A 22,975-nucleotide genomic window follows, 5' to 3' on the forward strand; every position below is an offset into this window, starting at 1 on the left:
ATATGTTTATATATATTGTTTACATATATATTGTTTTGAGACTATATATATATATATATATATATATATTTGATATGTATGTATCAAATAGGTAGATGTACGTAGCTGAGCTTAGAGGAGAGGACAGGGCCAGGAGATATAACTTCGGGACTTATCAACGTAAAGTGATAATTGAAGCCATGGTCAATGATGATTGTGAGCAAGTGTATGGTGGCAAGAGAGGAAGGCTCAGAATTAGGCTTTGAAATTGGGTGCAGAGTACGTAAAGGTGAGCTTGTAAAAGAGAAAAGTGTAGAGGACAATAAGAAAGCGGTTGTGAATAGTGCTGCTAAGAACATTGGGGTGCATGTATCTTTTTGAATTAGTGTTTTTGTTTTTTCTGGGTATATACCCAGGAGCAGAATTGCCGGATCATATGATAGTTCTATTTTTTGGTGTTTTGAGGACTTTCCATACTGTTTTGCATGGTGGCTGCACCAACTTACATTCCCACCAACATTGCAGAGTTCCCTTTTTTCCACATCCTTGACAACAGTTGTTATTTGTAGACTTTTTGATGATGGCCATTCTGACAGGTGTGAGGTGATGTCTCATTGTTGTTTTGATTCACAGTTCTCTCATAATTAGCGATATTGAGCATCTTTTCTTGTGCTTGGTAGCCATTTGTATGTCTTCTTTAGAAAAATGTCTATTCAGGTCTTCTGCCCATTTTCTTTTGATTGGGTTGTTTGGTTTTTTTTTTTACATTGAGCTGTATGAGCTGTTTGTATATTTTGGATATTAACCCCCTGACATTTGCTTATCATTTGCTAATATTTTCTTCCATTCTGTAAATCAATATTACTTCAATAAAAAAGAAAGCAACTCAGTTTTATGGCACTATGGATTTTCAAAAGGAAGGAGTGATCGACCACGTTGAATGTCACTAAGAGATTTTCTAAATTGAAGTCTGAAAAATACCCATTTGACTTAGAGAAAGCTTGAAAAAGAGTGGACTTCTTAAGATGTGTCATAGCGTTCTGAGAACTGAGAGGTGCCAGATCTAACATCAAAGATACCTGTAAAGGTTCAGAAAGATAGAAATGGGTCAGCATCGAGTTTTAGTTCTTGGGAACTGGGAGAGGCAGGTGTGAGGGAAATGAGTCTCTCGTTTAACAGATGTTTAAGGCATCTCATTCTTTGCTGTATGCGGGGAAGAAGGTAAACAACAAGACACTTTCATCCTTCTGAAACTCACAGTCTAGGTGGGAAGACAGGCAAGCAAATGCCAATCACAATTTAGGTTAATCAGTGCAGAATATGCCAGTCTGGATGCTTTTGGCTGTAAGCGAGAGAAAACCTAATGAACGGTGACTTAGCATATTTAGATCTCACTTAGCAAGAAATCCAGATGGGTGGTTCCAGGATAGAGTCAGCAGTTTACCAGGCTATGAAGGGTTCAAGCTGTTTACATCCTTCCATTCTGCCATGGTAGCCTGTTGGATTTTGAACCGTGGGTTGTTACCTCGTGATCTGAAGATGGCTGCTGCAGCCTTAGGTATTATATTCTTGCATGAGAGTATGCAAAGAAGGAAGGGAGGGAAAGTGACAAAAAGGCTTATTCTTCAGGCAGCCCTTGCCTCTCATTAGGGAGAAAATTCCTTCTAGAAGACCCTGGTATATTTCCTCTGCACCCACTGGCCACAAATGGGTCCTATGCATTTATTCTAAAACATCTGTTCATTCAGTACTATCTGCCAGGCACTTTTGTAGATAAAACAAGGGAAGTGACACCTAGGCTGAGAAGTAGGGGACTTGTAGGGGTTAGCCATTTAAGCTAAGGGTCAGTGGTGAGGGAAGGGTGTTGGGCATAAGGAACAGAATATGTGAAGGCTTGGAGGAGAGAGATGTGATACATACACATGTGATGGTGAAATGACATGATTCTTCTCTTTAAACGTGACTTTAGTGTGGATTATTACAGAGAAGGGGTTAACTGCCGTCTCACCATGCTGATCCCTGAGGCACACTCATATTCTGGATTGAGGCTTGCCTCGAAGGACTATCTTGTATGGGCTAACCTTAGTCTTTTTTGCTTTTCTTCCCCTGATAATACATGTCTGCATAACAATGAGATACCCTTCTTTCACCCAAAGCACTGTTTTTTAATTAATTAATTTATTTTTGCTGTGTTGGGTCTTCGTTTCTGTGCGAGGGCTTTCTCTAGTTGTGGCAGGCGGGGGCCACTCTTCATCGCGGTGCGCAGGCTCCAGACGCGCAGGCTCAGTAGTTGTGGCTCACGGGCCTAGCCGCTCCGCGGCATGTGGGATCCTCCCAGACCAGGGCTCGAACCCATGTCCCCCTGCATTAGCAGGCAAGATTCTAAACCACTGCACCACCAGGGAAGCCCCCCAAAGCAATATTTTTCACAAATCTCATCTAAATGAATTAGCATTCCCGGCTCACCTGACTCAGGTTACGGCAGGAACGAGTTCCTGTGCTCACACGTGGGCTGGTCTAGTTGACCGTGGCACTGAAAATCAAAGCTGGTCAGTGTATTTTTGTGCAGACAACCCTTGAGAGGCTGTTTCTGGCCATTTTCTCCTCCATGTTCACAGTGACATCTGTTGGATTATAGCTGGCATTCTCTGTAAAGTGTACATACTGCTCAGTGCAAGAGGAGAGTGGAAGAGACAGGCACATCGTGAGATGAGGGGGTAAAAGCACTTTATATTTTTTACTTAGATGTTTGTCCTGGAACCTCTTTTTATTTCTCTCTTTTTCTGCAAAAGTACTGGGTGGATTTGGTTTATGATTCAAATGCATATTTATACTGAGAGTTTTCCTTCTCTTGACAAGAAACATCAAGCTGGAAGGAAGGCATGGAAGACGTGGGGGAGCTTTTATAGGTCTCCTTGTTCTTTTGTGGCCAGATTTCCTTAATGCACTCAGTGTTCTTCAATGCTGAAGAAAGACCCTTTGTTGTCAGCAGTATGTTTTAGCAGTGGGAAACTCGAGTTTATTAGATAACTGTCAGGGAGACTCTACTGGGAGTGGGTTGACATAACCAGACTTTTTGGAGAATAAAACGAACCAGCCAACTCCACCCTAACATTAGCCTGCTACCTTCGGCACCCTACAATGCAAATTGTTTTCATTAAAACTTGCAGACCTCTATCGGATCTCGGAAGGTACAAAACCCAGGACATAAGGGCACTTCCTCCTTCATGTCTCTGAGACTCCATGAGGAGGGTTATCTGGTCTACCAAGGGTACCAGGTGACTGATGTATGTTCTCACTTGCCATCCCTTTATTAAAACCATTTTATTTGTTTATGTCCAACACACAGTGTGCCCAAGAACCCCTCATGTTCCTTTCTTTTGTTTCATTTGCTTTGCTTTCCAGCTAGTGAGGAATAAAGCTGGCCTTGTGGGAAATTACCTTCGTCTCTCAGACAACACCCAGCAAGGGCATACAGTGACTTGGGGAAGGTCACAGTATTTTAACAAAGCTATTTCAAGTGGTTTGGGGAGAAAGAATAAGATACCATCTGCCAAATGTTCAGAGTGCTTCGGAAATAGGGGGCACTAGGGTAACATGGGCTTTGGAGCCAACTGCTTGGCTATGAGTATGGGCTGTGGGACCTGCTGGTTGTGTGGCCTTGAATGAGTTACTAAACTGATCTGTGACTCAGTTTCCTCATCTTTAAAATGGAGATATTAATAGTATGTACTTTATAGGTTAGTTACAAGGATTAAATGAGATACACATGCAAAGCTCTGGAAAATAAATACTAATAAAGCAAAGCAGATAATGTGGAGATCTTTTAAAATGAGAAGTCAGTTATCTATCAGTATAGACAAATTAATCCATGTGCCTTTGGTATACCAGTTGTTCTCCTTAAGCATCTATGTTTCTTTCCTCAAATCCTTATTGGATTCCACTAAAAAATCGAGCAACTGTATTTATCTAATATTGGATAATTACTTTATAACTGTCTGCTCTCCCCAGTGCTTTGCAAGATGCTAGGGATACACAAATAAATCAGAAGCTTTGAAAAAAGTGATATAAATTTGACCAATATACTCTTTGGAAATCATATGTGATCAACCTTAGTTTGGCTCCAAATTTCACAGTAGCATCCAAAAGGATGGGTTTGTCCATCTGTCTAACAATTTTTGTACCTTTTATTCCCAAAATATAACTGGTGAGGTTCAAATGCTTTTCTCCTTCAGCCTAGAAGTGATTTTACTCTTGCTGAGTTAGCCCACTCTTTTCCCAGTATTCTTCGTATCTTGTTATTTATGTTTCGTCTGAGTGGCAATAAGAAGGGTGGTTCTAAGTCTTATCACTAATCATTTCCATCAGCAAGCATTCTCTTCCAAGCCACCTAAACCTCTACATCACCTACTTAAATAGAAATCCAGGAGTTGCCATGTCTCCCCCAACAGAATATAAACATTTTGAGGACAGGGTCCCATCTCTACTTGAGAAAGATCTGGAACGTGAAGAAATGGAATTCATACAGCAAAGCTGCCGTTCCTTGTTTAACACTGAGTAATTTCACTAGTTACGTGCCTCACTGGGGTGCCACTGAGGGGAAGCAGAAGATTACCGTCACTAATGATTATGCTTCCATAGTAAAGCCTCTTCCTCAGAAAAAAAAAAAAAAATGTAACGATGTTTTCCGAACAGTGAATTGATCACCTGAACCTGAATTAGCACTGACTCATCAAATCCCTCATCCGGTTTGAAAGAGGTCAGGTCATGGGCCACTTCATTAACTCATTATGAATTAAAAAGGGTTTATTGAGTTCCTGGGCACTTTAAAATTTAATAACTTCAGGACGATATTTGCTGGCTGAAACCTCTAGTCATAAAATGAAAGCTTTGTCCAATTTTTTGCTGCTGTGTATTAAAGACAAGCTTTATTTCTCTCTCTCTCTCTCTTTTTTTTAACATATCAGATATTTTTGGTACTTTCTTTTCTTTTCACTTTTCCCTTCCATTATTTCTGTTCCCTCCCTCCCTCCTTTCCTTCCGTCCTTCCTTCTTTCCTTCCCTCCCTCCTTTCCTACCTTCCTTCCTCCTTTCCTTCCTTCCTTCCTTCCTTGCAGTTCTGAACTACTATTTACGTTTCCTGTGCGCCTTCTTGTGGGACCATATGCTGCTTGTCCCAATGTGTTGGTATGCAACATTTCTGAAAGAAGATTTTTCATAGGAGGATGTCCGAGGATGGAATGATTGCCTGGTCACCTCATTCATTTATTGTCACCCTTGACTCATTTTTGGAGCATCTTAAAATACTTTACATACTTATCAAAACTATATTTGAAAATACCCTCTGTTTTTTTCTGCTTATTAACATAATAAGCAGAAATTATAGGAAATTTAGAAAAATACCAGAAGCATGTAGGGAAAATAGAGAAAAATTACCTTCACCCATAATACTACTATCCAGAGAATGTTTCCTTTCTGTGCACATATACACATACATATTTGATTGTTGGTATTATCTCAAATTTGGGATTATATTATATAATTTTTAACCTGTTTTCCCCCACTTAAATGTAGAATGTTGACATATTTCCATACTAGTGAATATTCTGTTGCCACAGTGGTTTTCAGTTTTTTTTTTTTTTTTTACTATATCCTAAAGTAAGAAGTACATTTCATATACTGACCCAGAATAAACACACATGCATTTAAATAAAGTTTCATGAAACCATACTGACACTTACTTTGTGTGATGCACTCTGATATTCTTCTATTTAAAAAGCTGTCCATGGCCCACAAAAAACTGGTTTCATGACTTATTAATGATTTGTGACCCACAGCTTGCAAACTACTCCTTTAACACATGAATTTTATTCACTGTGTAATTTTCATCGTATGGCATGAATACATTATAACGTATTTAACTGATACCCTACAGGTGGACATTTACATTGCTTCCAGTGTTCCTCTGGTCCTAAAACATTGCAGTGAACAAATGGGTACGGAAAACACACACAGACACACACACACACACACACACACACACACACACACACACACACAGAGTTTCTTAGGATGAATCCCAGGCATACATGGTCATATAATTACTGGGTCAAAAGGTGAGCGGTGAGGATGATTTTAAAGCTTTTGGTACACATTGCTGAATTTCCCTCCAGGAAGCTTATATAAATATTTACACTCTTGCTTGCTGTGTCTGGGGATGCCCAGTCCTCCCTGCCCTCACACGTTAAAACTACATTCTTTGAGTTATCTTAGAATCTCTGTCACAGGTGAAATTCACAGCAGCATTCAGCAGTGAGGGGAGAAATGTTTCTGGCAGTGCTGGAAGTCTGCTCCATGACTGAAGTTTGCTGTTGTGTCTAAATTGTATTATGTTAATGTCCCATGCAGTGTGCTTTGCAGGTGAGGTTTAGCATTTCTATTTCTCTTGTACACCGCCAAGAAGAAGTGCTTATTTTAAACATTGCACAGTGCTCTTCAGATCCTGTGGATCTTTCCAGTGTCCCTGGCCACGGACCCTCTGATTCTCTCAGAAAGAGTATAGATGCAGTAACCATGCATTGTGCAAATTTCCGGACAGATTTTGTTTCAGATGTCCCTGCTCTCTGTTGGTCCAGTTTATGTCTTAGTTGTTGTCCTTACTTTTGAGTTGGATCATAGCATCTCTGGAAGAACAGGTATATGCCCGTGTTGAGAACAACACTACTCCGTGTTCAGTTTGGAGAAATCTTAATTGTCCAGCAAAAAGGTGTGTACGAGTTGTTTTATTTTTAATGGCAAAAGATTGGAAGCCACCTAAGTGTACCTCAGTACGAGACTGGTTGTGTAAGTTATGGCTTACCCACAGAAGGAATGCAGTGCGGTGGTTTAAAAGAATTGGACAGCGCTGTGCATATAGCCGTGGAAAAAACTCCAAGATCTGCTGTTGATGAGAAAAAACAGGCTGCAGAGAGGCATCTAGTATAAATCCTTGACAGCGTGCATGTCTCTTTTTCTAAAATCCTCTGAGTGTATTACTTCAATTAAAATAGATAATGGAAAAAAAGTAAAGATTAGCAAGTGTCTAAGGCATTTTAGAAAAATACCCATCAGAAAACACCTCAGCTGTCTTACATTGATACTGTGTTGTTTCTGATTGAGAGTTTTTTTTTAAATTTATTTTTTTGAAGTCTAGTTGATTTACAATGTTGTGTTAAATTCTCCTGTACAGCAGAGTGATTCAGTTATACACATTAATACATTCTTTTTCATACTCTTTTCCATTATGCTTTATCACAGGATATTGAACATGGTCCCTGTGCTATACAGTAGGTCCTTGTTGGTTATCCATTCTATATATAATTAGTTTGCACCTAGTAATCCCAAACTCCCAATCCATCCCTTCCCCCTCCCTGGATTGAGAATTTTGAGCTGAGGGTGGAGGAGATCCCCTGGGGATCGAATAGACACTTGGAAAGAATTTACTCCACTTCCCAGAATGCCTGTACACTGCCACCCCATTCACACCCAGGGAGAACCCGTATCATTCAATCATACTTAATCCATTTAGAGGGAGCCTCTTCAAAGCTGAATTATGCCAGTTGGTGCACCTCATGACTAGAATTGTGATTGGCTTCTGGGCTTGCTGATCATTCAAGTGTTTTTATGGAAGACTTGTAACTGGCAAAAAACACACGTGCGCACCCAGATGTCCGTGCACACACTTTAATTAATTAAATTTTTTATACAGCAGGTTCTTATTAGTTATCCATTTTATACATATTAGGGTATATATGTCAATCCCAATCTCCCAATTCATCACAGCACCACCACCACCCTCCGTCCCTTTCCCCTCTTGGTGTCCATACGTTTGTTCTCTACATCTGTGTCTCAGTTTCTGCCCTGCATACCGGTTCATCTGTGCCATTTTTCTGGGTTCCACATGCATGCGTTAATATACGATATTTGTTTTTCTCTTTCTGAGTTACTTCACTCTGTATGAAATTCATCCACGTCTCTACAGATGACCCAATTTCATTCCTTTTTATGGCTGAGTAATGTTACATTGTATATATGTATCACATCTCCTTTATCCATTCGTCTGTCGATGGGCATTTAGGTTGCTTCCATGACCTGGCTATTGTAAATAGTGCTGCAATGAACATTGGGGTGCGTGTGTCTTTTTGAATTATGGTTTTCTCTGGTATATGCCCAGTAGTGGGATTGCTGGGTCATATGGTAATTCTATTTTTAGTTTCTTAAGGAACCTCCATACTGTTCTCCATAGTGGCTGTATCAATTTACATTCCCACCAACAGTGCAAGAGGGTTCCCTTTTCTCCACACCCTCTCCAGCATTTGTTGTTGGTAGATTTTCTGATGATGCCGATTCTAACTGGTGTGAGGTGACACCTCATTGTAGTTTTGATTTGCATTTCTCTAATAATTAGTGATGTTGAGCAGCTTTTCATGTGTTTCTTGGCCATCTGTATGTCTTCTTTGGAGAAATGTCTATTTAGGTCTTCTGCCCATTATTGGACTGGGTTGTTTGTTTCTTTAATATTGACCTGCATGAGCTGTTTATATATTTTGGAGATGAATCCTTTGTCCGTTGATTTGTTTGCAAATATTTTCTCCCATTCTGAGGGTTGTCTTTCGTATTGTTTATGGTTTCCTTTGCTGTGCAAAAGCTTTGAAGTTTCATTAGGTCCCATTTGTTTATTTTTGTTTTTATTTCCATTACTCTAGGAGGTGGATAATAAAAGATCTTGCTGTGATTTATGTCAAAGAGTGTTCTTCCTATGTTTTCCTCTAAGAGTTTTATAGTGTCTGGTCTTACATTTAGGTCTCTAATCCATTTTGAGTTTATTTTTATGTATGGTGTTAGGGAGTGTTCTAATTTCATTCTTTTACATGTAGCTCTCCAGTTTTCCCAGCACCACTTATTGAAGAGACTGTCTTTTCTCCATTGTATATCCTTGCCTCCTCTGTCATAGATTAGTTGACCATAGGTGTGTGGGTTTATCTCTGGGCTTTCTATCTTGTTCCATTGATCTATGTTTCTGTTTTTGTGCCAGTACTATATTGTCTTGATTACTGTAGCTTTGTAGTATAGTCTGAAGTCAGGGAGTCTGATTCCTCCAGCTCTGTTTTTTTCCCTCAACACTGCTTCGGCTATTCGGGGTCTTTTGTGTCTCCATACAAATTTTAAGGTCTTTTGTTCTAGTTCCATAAAAAATGCCATTGGTAATTTGATAGGGATTGCATTGAATCTGTAGATTGCTTTGGGTAGTATAGTCATTTTTACAATATTAATTCTTCCAATCCAAGAACATGGTATATCTCTCCATCTGTTGATATCATCTTGAATTTCTTTCATCAGTGTCTTATAGTTTTCTGCATACAGGTCTTTTGTCTCCCTAGGTAGATTTATTCCTAGGTATTTTATTCTTTTTGTTGCAGTGGTAAATGGGAGTGTTTCCTTAATTTCTCTTTCAGATTTTTCATCATTAGTGTGTAGGAATGCAACAGGTTTCTGTGCATTAATTTTGTATCCTGCAACTTTACCAAATTCATTGATTAGCTCTAGTAGTTTTCTGGTGGCATCTTTCAGATTTTCTATGTATAGTATCATGTCATCTGCAAACAGTCACAGTTTTCTTTCTTCTTTTCCAATTTGTATTCCTTTTATTTCTTTTTCTTTATTGATTCCTGTGTCCAGGACTTCCAAAACTATGTTGAATAATAGTGGTGAGAGTGGACATCCTTGTCTTCCTCCTGATCTTAGAGGAAATGCTTTCAGTTTTTCACCATTGAGAATGACGTTGGCTGTGGGTTTGTTGTATATGGTCTTTATTATGTTGAGTTAGGTTCCTTCTATGCCAACCTTCTGGAGAGTTTTTATCATAAATGGGTGTTGAATTTTGTCAAAAGCTTTTTCTGCGTCTATTGAGATGATCGTATGGTTTTTATTCTTCAATTTGTTAATGTCGTGTATCACATTGATTGATTTGCATATATTGAAGAATCCTTCCATCCCTGGGATAAATCCTACTTGATCATGGTGTATGATCCTTTTAATGTGCTGTTGGATTCTCTTTCCTAGTATTTTGTTGAGGATTTTGGATCTATATTCTTCAGTGATATTGGTCTGTAATTTTCTTTTTTTGTAGTATCTTTGTCTGGTTTTGGTATCAGGGTGATGATGGCCTCATAGAATGAGTTTGGGAGTGTTCCTTCCTCTGCAATGTTTTGGAAGAGTTTGAGAAGGATGAGAGTGAGCTCCTTTCTAAATGTTTGATAGAATTCACCTGTGAAGCCATCTGATCCTGGAGTTTTGTTTGTTGGAAGATTTTTAATCACAGTTTTAATTTCATTACTTGTGATTAGTCTGTTCATATTTTCTATTTCTTCCTGGTTCACTCTTGGGAGGTCATACCTTTCTAAGAATTTGTCCATTTCTGCCAGGTTGTCCACTTTATTGGCATAGAGTTGCTTGTAGTAGTTTCTTAGGATGCTTTGTATTTCTGCAGTGCCTGTTGTAACTTCCCCTTTTCATCTCTAATTTTATTGATTTGAGTCCTCTCCCTCTTCTTCTTGCTGAGTCTGACTAATGGTTTATCAATTTTGTTTATCTTCTCAAAGAACCAGCTTTTAGTTTTATTGATCTTTGCTATTGTTTTCTTTGTTTTCATTTCATTTATTTCTGCTCTGATCTTTATGATTTCTTTCCTTCTGCTAACTTTGGGTTTTGTTTGTTCTTCTTTCTCTGGTTCCTTTAGGTGTAAGGTTAGATTGTTTATTTTTCTTGTTTCTTGAGTTAGGCTTGTATTGCTATGAACTTCCCTCTTAGAACTGCTTTTGCTGCATCCCATAGGTTTTGGATCATTGTGTTTACATTGTCATTTGTCTCTAGGTATTTTTTGATTTCCTCTTTGATTTCTTCAGTGATTGCTTGGTTATTTAGTAACGTATTGTGTAGCCTCAGTGTGTTTGTGTTTTTTACATTTTTTTCCCTGTAATTGATTTCTAATCTCATAGCATTGTGGTCAGAAAAGATGCTTGATATAATTTCAATTTTCTTAAATTTACTGAGGCTTGATTTGTGACCCAAGATGTGCTCTATCCTGGAGAATGTTTCGTGCACACTTGAGAAGAAAGTGTAATCTGCTGGTTTTGGATGGAATGTCCTATAAATACCGATTAAATCTATCTGGTCTTTTGTGTCATTTAAAGCTTGTGTTTCCTTAGTAATTTTTTGTTTGTATGATCTGTCCATTTGTGTCAGTGAGGTGTTAAGGTCCCCTACTATTGTTGTATTACTGTTGATTTCCTCTTTTATAGCTGTTAGCATTTGCCTTATATATTGAGGTGCTCCTACGTTGGGAGCATATATATTTATAATTGTTAATCTTCTTCTTGGATTGATCCCTTGAACATTATGTAGTGTCCTTCCTTGTCTTTTGTAACATTCTTTATTTTAAGGTGTATTTTATCTGATATGAGTATTGCTACTCCATCTTTCTTTTGATTTCCATTTCCATGGAATATCTTTTTCCATCCCCTCACTTTCAGTCTCTATGTGTCCCTAGGTCTGAAGTGGATCTCTTGTAGACAGCATATATATGGGTATTGTTTTTGTATCCATTCAGCGAGCCTGTGTCTTTTGATTGGAGCATTTAATCCATTCATGTTTAAGGTAATTATCAATATGTATGTTCCTGTTACCATCTTCTTAATTGTTTGGGGTTTGTTTTTGTAGGTCCTTTTCTTCTCTTGTGTTTCCCACTTAGAGAAGTTCCTTTAGCATTTGTTGTAGAGATGGTTTGGTGGTGCTGAATTCTCTTAGCTTTTGCTTGTCTGTAAAGCTTTTGATTTCTCCATGGAATCCAAATGAGATTCTTGCCGGGTAGAGTAATCTTGGCTGTAGGTTCTTCCCTTTCATCACTTTAAATATGTCATGCCACTCCCTCTGGCTTGTAGAGTTTCTGCTGAGAAATCAGCTCTTAACCTTATGGGAGTTCCCTTGTATGTTATTTGTCGTTTTTCCCTTGCTGCTTTCAGTAATTTTTCTTTGTCTTTAATTTTTGCCAATTTGATTACTATGTGTCTCGGCGTGTTTCTCCTTGGGTTTATCCTGTATGGGACTCTCTGTGCTTCCTGGACTTGGGTGGCTATTTCCTTTCGCATGTTGGGGACGTTTTTGATTATAATCTCTTCAAATATTTTCTCTGGTCCTTTCTCTCTCTCTTCTTCTGGTACCCCTATAATGTAAATGTTGTTGCGTTTAATGTTGTCCCAGAGGTCTCTTAGGCTGTCTTCATTTCTTTTCATTCTTTTTTCTTTATTCTGTTCTGTAGCAGTGAATTCCACCATTCCGTCTTGCAGGTCACTTATCCATTCTTCTGCCTCAGTTATTCTGCTATTGATTCCTTCTAGTGTATTTTTCGTTTCAGTTATTGTATTGTTCATCTCTGTTTGTTTTTTAATTTTTCTAGGTGTTCGTTAAACATTTCTTGCATCTTCTCGATCTTTGCCTCCATTGTTTTTCCGAGGTCCTGGATCATCTTCATTATCATTATTCTGAATTCTTTTTCTGGAAGGTTGCCTATCTCCACTTCATTTAGTTGTTTTTCTGGTGTTTTATCTTGTTGCTTCATCTGATACATAGTCCTCTGCCTTTTCATCTTGTGTATCTTTCTGTGAATGTGGTTTTTGTTCCACAGGCTGCAGGATTGTAGTTCTTGCTTCTGCTCTCTGCCCTCTGGTCCACACACTTTACTATGATAAAGTCAGTATATCTGATTTCAGCATTACAGACCTCATGGAAACAATGGGGTGAGCTTGAAGAGAGGAGGTTTGGCTCCATGTGGAGACCCTGGGAATGTGCATTACACACTTCACATCACTTGTCACCTGAATAAACTACTCATCTGTTTTGATTAGATTTTCAGTAGATTTATATTCAGGCTCCAATCACAGGATTGCCATATCCTAGCTGTGTGACCTTGGGCTAATTGCTTGACTTCTCTGAACTTTATTTTTTCATCGAAAAAGTGAAAAGTATAATACCTTTGTCATAGGGCTGTTGATTGGGTTAAAGGAGGTAAATTATATCAAGTGCCTAGCCTGATGGCCACCCTTTGGTGGATCCTGGTTAACTGAAAGCTGTTTCTTGTTATTAGGAAGGTGTCACAGGGCATTAAGAACCTATCTGGTCTGTGCAGGGTCGGGAGGGTCATAGCAACAACACCTTCAGGAATAAGGACTCAGAGACTCAGTGGGGAAGTGGCTGTACAAGCCAAGATTCCAGGAGAGTCTCCAGTGTTTGTTTCTTTGTGTCTTCTGTTTCTCAGTATTGATAACTAGTAAACCCTTAAGAAGTTTTAATCCTATGGGTTTTGAGGGGGCATGATGGAAGAGTCTGGAGAGATGGGGCCCCACTGAGCAGCCAGGCTGGGAGCAGCAAACCAAGGAATTACGTAGGGAAATTAGGAGTTTTTTCCTGGGATCTTTTCCTGAAAAAGAAATGGGACACAGAAAAAGACAACTATTATATGATATCACATATATGTGGCATCTAAAATATAATACAAATGAACTTATTTACGAAACAAAAACGGACTCTCAGACATAGAAAACAAAGGGGAAAGGGGGAAGGGATAAATAAGGAGTATGGGATTAACGGATATGTACTACTATATATTAAAGTAGATAACAATAAAGAATAACTGTATAGCACAGGGAACTATATCCAATATCTTGTATTAACCTATAATGGAAAATAACCTGAATCAATCAAACACTCTATCTATCTATCTATCTATCTGTCTGAATCACTTTGCTGTACACCTGAAACTAACACAATATTGTAAATCAACTATAGTTCAATTTAAAAAAAGTGCACCTATTATAAAAGTGCAAACCATTGCACTCTACAGCCATACCACCCTGAGTGCACCCAATCTCATCTGATCTCAGAAGCTAGGCAGGGTAGGCCTGGTTAGTACTTGGATAGGAGACCACCTGGGAATACCGGGTGCTGTAGGCTTAAAAAACAAAAAAAGCAAACCATTGCGTAAAACTTTTTTTAATTAAATAAATAAATTAATTTTTTGCTGTGCTGGGTCTTCATTGCTGCACACGGGCTTTCTCTAGTTGTGGTGACCATGGGCTTCTCATGGTGGTGGCTTCTCGTTGCAGAGCACAGGCTCTAGGTGCGGGCTTCAGTAGTTGTGGCATGCAGGCTCGGTAGTTGTGGCTCACAGGCTCTAGAGCACAGGCGCACTCATTGTGGTGCACGGGCTTAGTTGCTCCTCAGCATGTGGGATCTTCCCAGGCCAGGGCTCGAACCCATGTGCCCTGCATTGGCAGGCGGATTCTTAACCACTGCACTACCAGGGAAGTCCTGGATAAAACTTTGACTCACTAACTGGCAGTGTCCCTTCAGATAATATGTATTAGAGAAGAGACCAAGTATAATTTAAGATGTGTCAACTCTGAAACTATTGCTGTTTTTTGTTTTGTTTTGTTTTGTTTTGCGGTACGCGGGCCTCTCACTGTTGTGGCCTCTCCCGTTGCGGAGCACAGGCTCCGGACGTGCAGGCTCAGCGGCCACGGCTCACGGGCTCAGCCACTCCGCGGCATGTGGGATCTTCCCGGACCGGGGCACGAACTCGCGCCCCCTGCATCGGCAGGCGGACTCTCAACCACTGTACCACCAGGGAAGCCCAAGTTACTTATTAATGTCTGTGAAGTGGAGTTCATCCTGTGGATTTTAGACTGCTGCTGTGAGATTCCTTGCTGTATAGCACATATAAAATTCCTGGCACTGGCTGGATGTTCAGTAGAGGTTCTCAGATTTCCTCGAATCTGTAATGTGCACTCTTATGATCACTAGGAAGAGAGCATTGCTAATTAAACCATGACGGTACTTCTACATGTAGAATTTAAAAATTTCACATTTATTGGAAAAAGCATCCTTATGCTTGAACATTTATCTTCCATCACTCTTGTGCGTTCGTACATCAGAAAAAAATAAAAGAGATAAATTGGTCCATGGATTCCTGACATTTCTTATTCAAAGTTGGACCCTTCTGAGCCACCCCCAGTTCGCAGTGTCCTCCTCTTGCGTGTTCTTCGTGCTCTCGTTCCTGATCCCACCTAGGCTGTTGCTCTGACAGCATTTCTTAAAGTGTACTCCATCCTTGCCCTCAGGATTTTCTTCCAGGCTGCTGCCGGTTTTGACGCACAGACTCAGGCAGTGACAATACGTGATGATGATTGTGACACACATTTTGATTCCAGCTATGTTGGAATGTGAATAAAAAGGTACATTTTAGGATTGATGAAATATTGTAGTTTGCTCACTTTCCTCTCCTCCCAGCTTTGCTCATTGCAACACCAGAGCAGCAGAATGTCATCCAATTGCCCATAGAATCGTATCCCCTTTCCGGGTACTGTACAGAAAGCGTGTGTGTAACTGTGGCTTCTGTGCTCTGCTCAGCCTCTGTCTCCTGTATGAAATCTTCCCAGCTGACAGCAAGCAAACTCGGTATGCCACAGCTAAGCATACATGGCTATAAAGTCAACTCTCGCCTCTTTCCCCATCACTCATTATATGCCAAGCACACTGGCCTGCTTGCTGTTCATTGCACAGCCCAGGCTTGTTTCTAACTCAAGGCCCTGGCCTTTGTTCTCTGCTGTATCAGTGGTTCTCAACAAGGGGAGTTGTAGCCCTTCCTCTAGGGAAAAGAGTGGAAACATTTTCGGCTACCCCAATGACTACCCAGAGGACCCTACAGATATTGGGTACGGGGGAGGCTCAAGGGATGCTAAATGTCCTGCGATGCTCAGGACAGACCCACACAAAAAAAACAACCCCATGCCAAATGCCAATAGCATCCCGTTGGAGAAAACCTGACCTCAGTGGCTTTTGCTCTTGGCTTTGCATGGCTGTCTCTTCCTTGTCACTCATTCATGGTGTGAATGGTACCTTCTAGAAGTGTTCAGAGCATAACCTGCCTGCATAGGCTGCAGGCTTGCTCCTTCCAGCCTGGGTCACTTTCTATTTCTTTTTTTTTTTTTTTTTTTTTTTTTTTGCGGTAGGCGGGGCTCTCACTGCTGTGGCCTCTCCCGCTGCGGAGCACAGGCTCCGGACGCGCAGGCTCAGCGGCCATGGCTCACGGACCCAGCCGCTCCGTGGCACGTGGGATCCTCCCAGACCGGGGCACGAACCCGTGTCCCCTGCATTGGCAGGCAGACTCTCAACCACTGCGCCACCAGGGAAGCCCCCTGGGTCACTTTCTATCGTACTGCTTAGTTTATTTCCACCATAGTACTTGTCACTGCCTGAGATTATCTTGTTTGTTCCTCTGATTATTACTATTTTCACTGTAGTGTGGTTCACTTACAATACTATATTAGTTTCAGCTGTACAACATAAGGGTCTGATATTTTTACAGATTATACTCCGCATAATGTTGGCTCTCTTCCCTGTGCAGTACATTACATCTTTGTAACTTGGTTATTTTACACCTAGTGGTTTGTACCTCTTAATCCCCTTCACCTATGTTGCCCTTCCCCCACGCTTCTCCCCTCTGGTAACCACTAGTTTGTTCTCCATCTCTGTGAGTTAGTTTCTGTTTTGTTATATTTGTTTGTTTCATTTTTTAGATTCCACATATACTTGAAAACATGCCGTATTCGTCTTTCTCTGTCTGACTTATTTCAGTAAGTATAATACCCTCCATGTCCATTTATGTTGCTGCGAATGGCAAAATTTCATTCTTTTTTATGGCTCGGTAATGTTCCATTATATATAGGTGTATATATGTGTATACGCACACACACATACACCACAGCATCTTCATCCATTCTTCAGTGGGCGGGCACTCAGGTCGCTTGCATGGAGGTTCTTCAAAAAATTAAAAATAGAACTACCGTATGATCCACCGATTCCACTCCTGGATATTTAGCCAAAGAAAATGGAAACACTAACAGGAAAGTATAGGTGCACCTCAGTGTTCATGGCAGCATTATTACTTTGTTATTTTTGGTTTGTGTCCTTCCACTAGTATATACATTGAGAGCAAGGATCTTGCCTATTTTGTTTACTGCTCTATCCTCCGCATCCAGAACAGAACCTCACACTTAATAAATATTTATTGAATAAGTGAACAAATGGATGAAGAATCAGAATTGTCTCCTAATTATCTCAAGCCTCCAATTAGACAGGAAGCTACTTGTAACCTGCCCATTTTCCCTGTCTCCTCTTTAGTGAATGACACACTTAAACAAAACAAAAAAAGCAACCCAAAAGACTACCCAGCAGTTGGCTGTCGTAGCGATGGTCTGCCATTTCTGTTTCTGTTTTCTAAGGAACAGTGTCATCGCTCATCAGTGTCAAAGTGAATTGGATGGGTGATGTCTTAAGCTGATTGTTTCCTGAAAAGTGCTCTCTGGAGCATGACTCCCTGAATGTCAGGATGGCAAAACGTGAGGAGGGTTATGTTGTTGGTTATTGAAAGATGTTCTTTCCGCTTAAGCTTTCTCTGAGATTTCAAGTGTGAGTTCACAGACCTTTTGATTACAGGGGAGCAAAGATGCATTGGCATCTTCCTGTGGTTGAAGTATTTAACGTATTGGCACCCTTCAAGGCCTCCTCCAGAAAGGCAGAGAGGAGACACAGGAGAGACTATTTAACCAGTGCTCAGGACACGTGTCTGCCTGTTCCCTTAATATAGGTATTTGGCTGCTCTGAACAGGTCGATTCTCGGATGGAATGAGCCTCAAAGATCTTAGGTTCCAAGTGACTCCTTTTCAAGACGTTGAATTAACTTGGTCAAGGTGGGACAAGTATTGATAGTTAGAAGCAGACCACGATCGGCAGTCAGATATTCTGGTTGTGGCTTCTTTCACGGAGAAGAGTCTTGTTGATGTCACGGTGGCTGGTTTAAACGACGCAGAATGAAAGCATAATTTAGAGTGATCACTCCTTTGGGGTAAGCACTTTCCATTGCCGTTTTCTGACTTAATCTCAGCGACCTATGATTATATCACCACTTACATAGATGCGGAAACTGAAGCTCAGAGAGGTTGAGATGACTTGCCCGAAGTCACACAGTGTCAGGTCCAGGGACTCTCATCTTCCCTGACCTCCCAAACCCACATTCTTAATTGCTGTAGTGGATGAGGTTTCCTCCTCTCCCCTTAATTTACTTTTAAATTTCTGTTTGCTAAGATCCAGGGAAGGAAAGAGTATATAAAGGGTAAAATATAGTTGAAAGATATGGTGAGAGTTTCTCATTACTGAGCCTATCACAGATTGTTAGTTTCTGTCTAGAATCTGTCACTATTATATTTCTGATTATACTATACAGTTGTGTGTGTGTGTGTGTGTGTGTGTGTACTCTTCCTTTTGTGAAAAGTATTGGAATTGAAGAGATTTCTATTTTTGAGTCATTTTCTTCTTTCCTTCTCATGCAGGGCTTCAGCAAATGTTGCAAAATTCATTATACACAGACATTTTCCATCCCATTTTGCATTTGAACATCAGAGATGGATAATAAATTGTTTTTTTTTATTACTTTAAATGACGTACTACTCCTCAGTCTTTTTTGTTTTGTTTTGTTTTCGTATAAAGGGAAGCATTTACCTTGCCAAGATTTGATTTTAAGTACCAGCACTGCATTTCCTTAAAGGGTACATTCAAGAAAGAAGAGGGGGGCAAAAGCAGTACGCCAAGATTGTTAAGATTATACGTGGCTGAACAAAGTACTTTGAGGGCACCTCTTCTTAATGAACTTGATTGAACTGCAGATTCAGTGAGCTTTAAACGTAAAGAGAGGCTATGATATCATCTGTCTTTGAAATAATAGTAAAAGAATGCTCTGTGGCTTATAACACCCTCTTGCCTGTATTATTTCATTTAATTGATGTGAAATAATTCAGTGACGTTTGTTTCTACCAAGAATGTGCCGGCTCTTGTGCTAGGTGCTGCCATGTGAGGAAGCACATTTCTTGCTCTCAAGGAGTTTATGATGTAGTAGAGAGGCATGGATACATAAAGAAAGAGGTATCTCTGAGACATAGGTGATATATTGGCCATCGCTTTCAGTGGCAAATGACAAAAACCAGCTGAAAAGGAGAATTTATTTGCTCACATACATGAAAAATCTAGGGGATATATGTAAATACTCAAAAAGCAGGATCTGGGAGTACAAATGCCCACCCCCCGGCCCCAGCCAGTCCCTTGGCTTTACTTTTTTTTCGTGTTGGTTCATTTATGGGCAAGCTCTCCCCATAGCGGTAAAGATGGCCCTGGTAGCTCCATGTGTTCATCTTACTGGCTTAGGTACCCGGGGTGTAAAGAGGAAGTATCTTCCTAATAATTCCACCAAACGTTTCAGTGTTGTTCTCATTAGACCCACTTGGGTCTTCTGTTGTTCACCCTAAACCCAACCGTGGTGATCAGGGGAATAGGCTATGCTTATTGGCCAGGTTTGAAATACGGGCAGCCTTTGATTCTCCAGGGAGTGGGGTCAACCACACCAGGAAAACATGACAGAGAGGGATGGTTCTCAGAGGAAAACGGGGTGCTGTTGGAAGAATAAGGGGGAATGGATTCTTGGCAAACAAAAGCAAGAGATCTCACACTTCTCAGCTATTCAACCCTTTGAAGATTCTTGTCCCTATCTTCTGGAGCGTGAGGCTACTTACACCCTTAGCTGCCACTGGTTTCTCTTTCTGCTCTCTGTGTGCACTGCATGGTTCATGGTTCCAGCCTTAGCATCTGCCTTCTTCGGTCCTCTGCTTTCTACCTTCCAGTTGTGTTACATTCACATCAAATTCTACATGTTACAACCCAGCATATCAGCAGTTCCACAAGACCAGAATCCCACTGAGCTTCCCCAAAGTCCCGAGTCATTGAAGATATCAGAGGTCCATCATACCCAGTTGTCACCTTAACATTCTAGACAGCTAATTGTTATGGTCTACTCCAGTAACAGGACAATCATAGGAAGCCTTGCATGTTTCAGCGAGGAAGAGGCAGTGTAGCTGTCTGGTGATGAACACGTGGGCTTCCAGGGCCAGTACACTTGCCTTTGAATCTTTTTTTTTTCCTGGTGGCATATATATATATATATATATATATTTTTTTTTTAAACATCTTTATTGGGGTATAATTGCTTTACAATGGTGTGTTAGTTTCTGCTTTATAACAAAGTGAATCAGTTATACATATACATATGTTCCCATATCTCTTCCCTCTTGCCTTTGAATCTTGGCTTAGCATCCATTCTCTTATCTGTGTGACCTTGGGCAAGTTATTTAACCTTTCTTTCTCAGTTTGCTCATCCATAAAAATAGGGATAATAATAGTAACTACTTAAGACTGTTGTGTGAATCAAATGAATTATACATATAAAGCACTCAGAAGAGTGTTATCACATAATCACTTAAAATGTTAGATATTTATTTTTGGGCACAAGGTGAGCTGTAAATCAATTAATCAATCAGTGTGTCAGAGAAGTCAGTATTTTGTAAGGCAGTTCATTTTTTTTGTTGTTTGATGGGTCTTCTTATGCTGATTTCCATTGACTCTCACATCCTGTTCTACTTGCTTCTTCCATAGCTACACAGAATGAGTCTTACTGTTCTAGAACGTGATGGCTTTTCAGATATTTCCCATCATCTGTATCATCCCATCCCAGTATTCCCTTCCCAGGTTTAGATAGTCTAAGTTCTTCAGTTGATACTTTCGAGGCCTTTGACCACTCTCTCTATTCCTTTCTGGATCACCTCAATTTTGTCAACATTCTTCTTCAAAAGAGGTGTTCGGAATAAATTCAGTATTTCATCCATTGTCTAAAAAGCCTGTCAGAAAGCTCATCTTCTTTGTTCTTTACACTCTGCCTCCTTTAATGTAATTTGATATTGAATTAGTTTTAAAAAATTATCTACATCACAAGGTTGACTAAAATGAGTCCTGTGGTCAACTAAGACTCCCAATAGACTTTTCCATTCATCCCGATTTTGGCCAGGTATCTTTTTTTAAACTATTTTTAAAATTGAAGTCTAGTGGATTTACAATGTTGTATTAGTTTTAGGTGTACAGCAAAAACATTCAGTAACACACACACACATTCTTTTTCAGGTTATTTTCAATTATAAGTTATTATAAGATATTGAATATAGTTCTGTGCTATACAGTAAGTCTTTGTGGTTTATCTGTTTTATATATAGTAGTGTGTATACGTTAATCCCAAACTCTTAATTTATCCCTCTCCCCCCTTTCCCCTTTGGTAACCGTAAGATTGTTTTCTATATCTGTGAGTCTATTTCTGTTCTGTAAATAAGTTCATTTGGGGCTTCCCTGGTGGCGCAGTGGTTGAGAGTCCGCCTGCCAATGCAGGGGACGGGTTCGTGCCCCGGTCCGGGAGGATCCCGCATGCCGCGGAGCGGCTGGGCCCGTGGGCCGTGGCCGCTGAGCCTGCGCGTCCGGAGTCTGTGCTCCGTAACGGGAGAGGCCACAACAGTGAGAGGCCCGCGTACCACAAAAAAAAAAAAAAAAAAGTTCATTTGTATCATCTTTTTAGATTCCACATATAAGTGATATCATATAATATTTATCTTTCTCTGACTTCACTTAGTATGATAATCTCTAGCTCCATCCATGTTGCTGCAAATGGCATTATTTTCATTCTTTGTTTTTTTTTTTCGGTACACGGGCCTCTCACTGTTGTGGCCTCTCCCGTTGCGGAGCACAGGTTCCGTATGCGCAGGCTCAGTGGCCATAGCTCACGGGCCCAGCTGCTCTGCGGCATGTGGGACCCTCCCGGACCGCGTCCCCTGCATGGGCAGGCGGACTCCCAACCACTGAGCCACCAGGGAAGCCCCTCATTCTTTTTTATGGCTGAGTAATATTCCATTATATATACCACATGTTCTTTATCCATTCATCTGTCAATGGACATTTAGGTTGCTTCCATGTCTTGGCTATTGTAAATAGTGCTGCTGTGAACATTGGGGTGCGTGTATCTGTTCGAATTCGAGTTTTCTCCAGATATATGCCCAGGACTGGGATTGCAGGATCATGTGATAACTTTATTTTTAGCTTTTTTAAGGACCTCCATACTGTTCCCCAATTTACATTCCCACCAACAGTGTAGGAGGGATCCTTTTTCTCCATACCCCAGATATCTTTTATAGTTGCCTGAAGTTTGATTCTGTCACCCAGCACACTGGATAATGAAACAAGCTTGGTGTGAAATACAAAATTAATAAACTGCATATATGAGACAGGATTAGGTTTGGCTGCATCTAGTGGAAACGTCCCAAATAACAGTGACTTAAAATAAGACAGAAGTTTGTTTTTCTCTTCAACATAAAAGAATTCCAGAGTTGAGCTTGTTCTAACATAGTCTATAAATTCTCCACGGCCATCAGGGACTCAGGCTCCTTTTAACAGGTGTTTCTCCATCTTTAATATGCTGCCTCAGGGTTCAAGATAGCTTCTGGGACTCCAGCCATTGCAAGTGGGAGGCATAGAGAAGAGAAAATGAAGGTCACGTTTCCTTCACTCCTTACAGGAGTTTTCCTGGAAATCTTGAAGAACACTTCTCATTGGCCAGGACATAATCACATGGCCATGTCTAGTTGCAAGAGAGTCTGGGAAATACAGTCTTTTGGCTAGGGAACTATGTACCCAGATAAAAATAAGAGTTCTGTTACTAAAAATGGAAGAAAGAATAAATGGTGAGTTGGGCAACTGACCATATTGGCCACAGATATGTTGGTGATAACATTTTTGAACAAAGTCAAGCATTGGGTCACGCGTTGCACAGCTTGAGACCTTCCCGAATATGACTCTGAATAGATGATCACTCCGTGAGTGTTTCTGAAATGGTTGTTCTTAGACCATATCCAATTTGCTAGAGATGCTTATTAAAGATGCAGAATACTGGGCCATGTCCTATATTTTATGCACATTAAATATT

At 40.3% G+C, this 22,975-nt stretch overlaps 1 protein-coding gene and 1 pseudogene across 1 annotated transcript in view; both read left to right on the forward strand.

Annotated features, from left to right (window-relative positions):
• Positions 1-22,975, forward strand: part of HS3ST4 (heparan sulfate-glucosamine 3-sulfotransferase 4) — a 401,252-nt gene that overhangs the window by 24,178 nt on the left and 354,099 nt on the right. The window lies entirely within an intron of this gene.
• LOC116741060 lies at positions 13,908-14,025 on the forward strand (annotated as a pseudogene).

The sequence above is a fragment of the Phocoena sinus genome, chromosome 15 (genome assembly GCF_008692025.1).
Source record: "Phocoena sinus isolate mPhoSin1 chromosome 15, mPhoSin1.pri, whole genome shotgun sequence".
NCBI lineage: Eukaryota > Metazoa > Chordata > Mammalia > Artiodactyla > Phocoenidae > Phocoena > Phocoena sinus.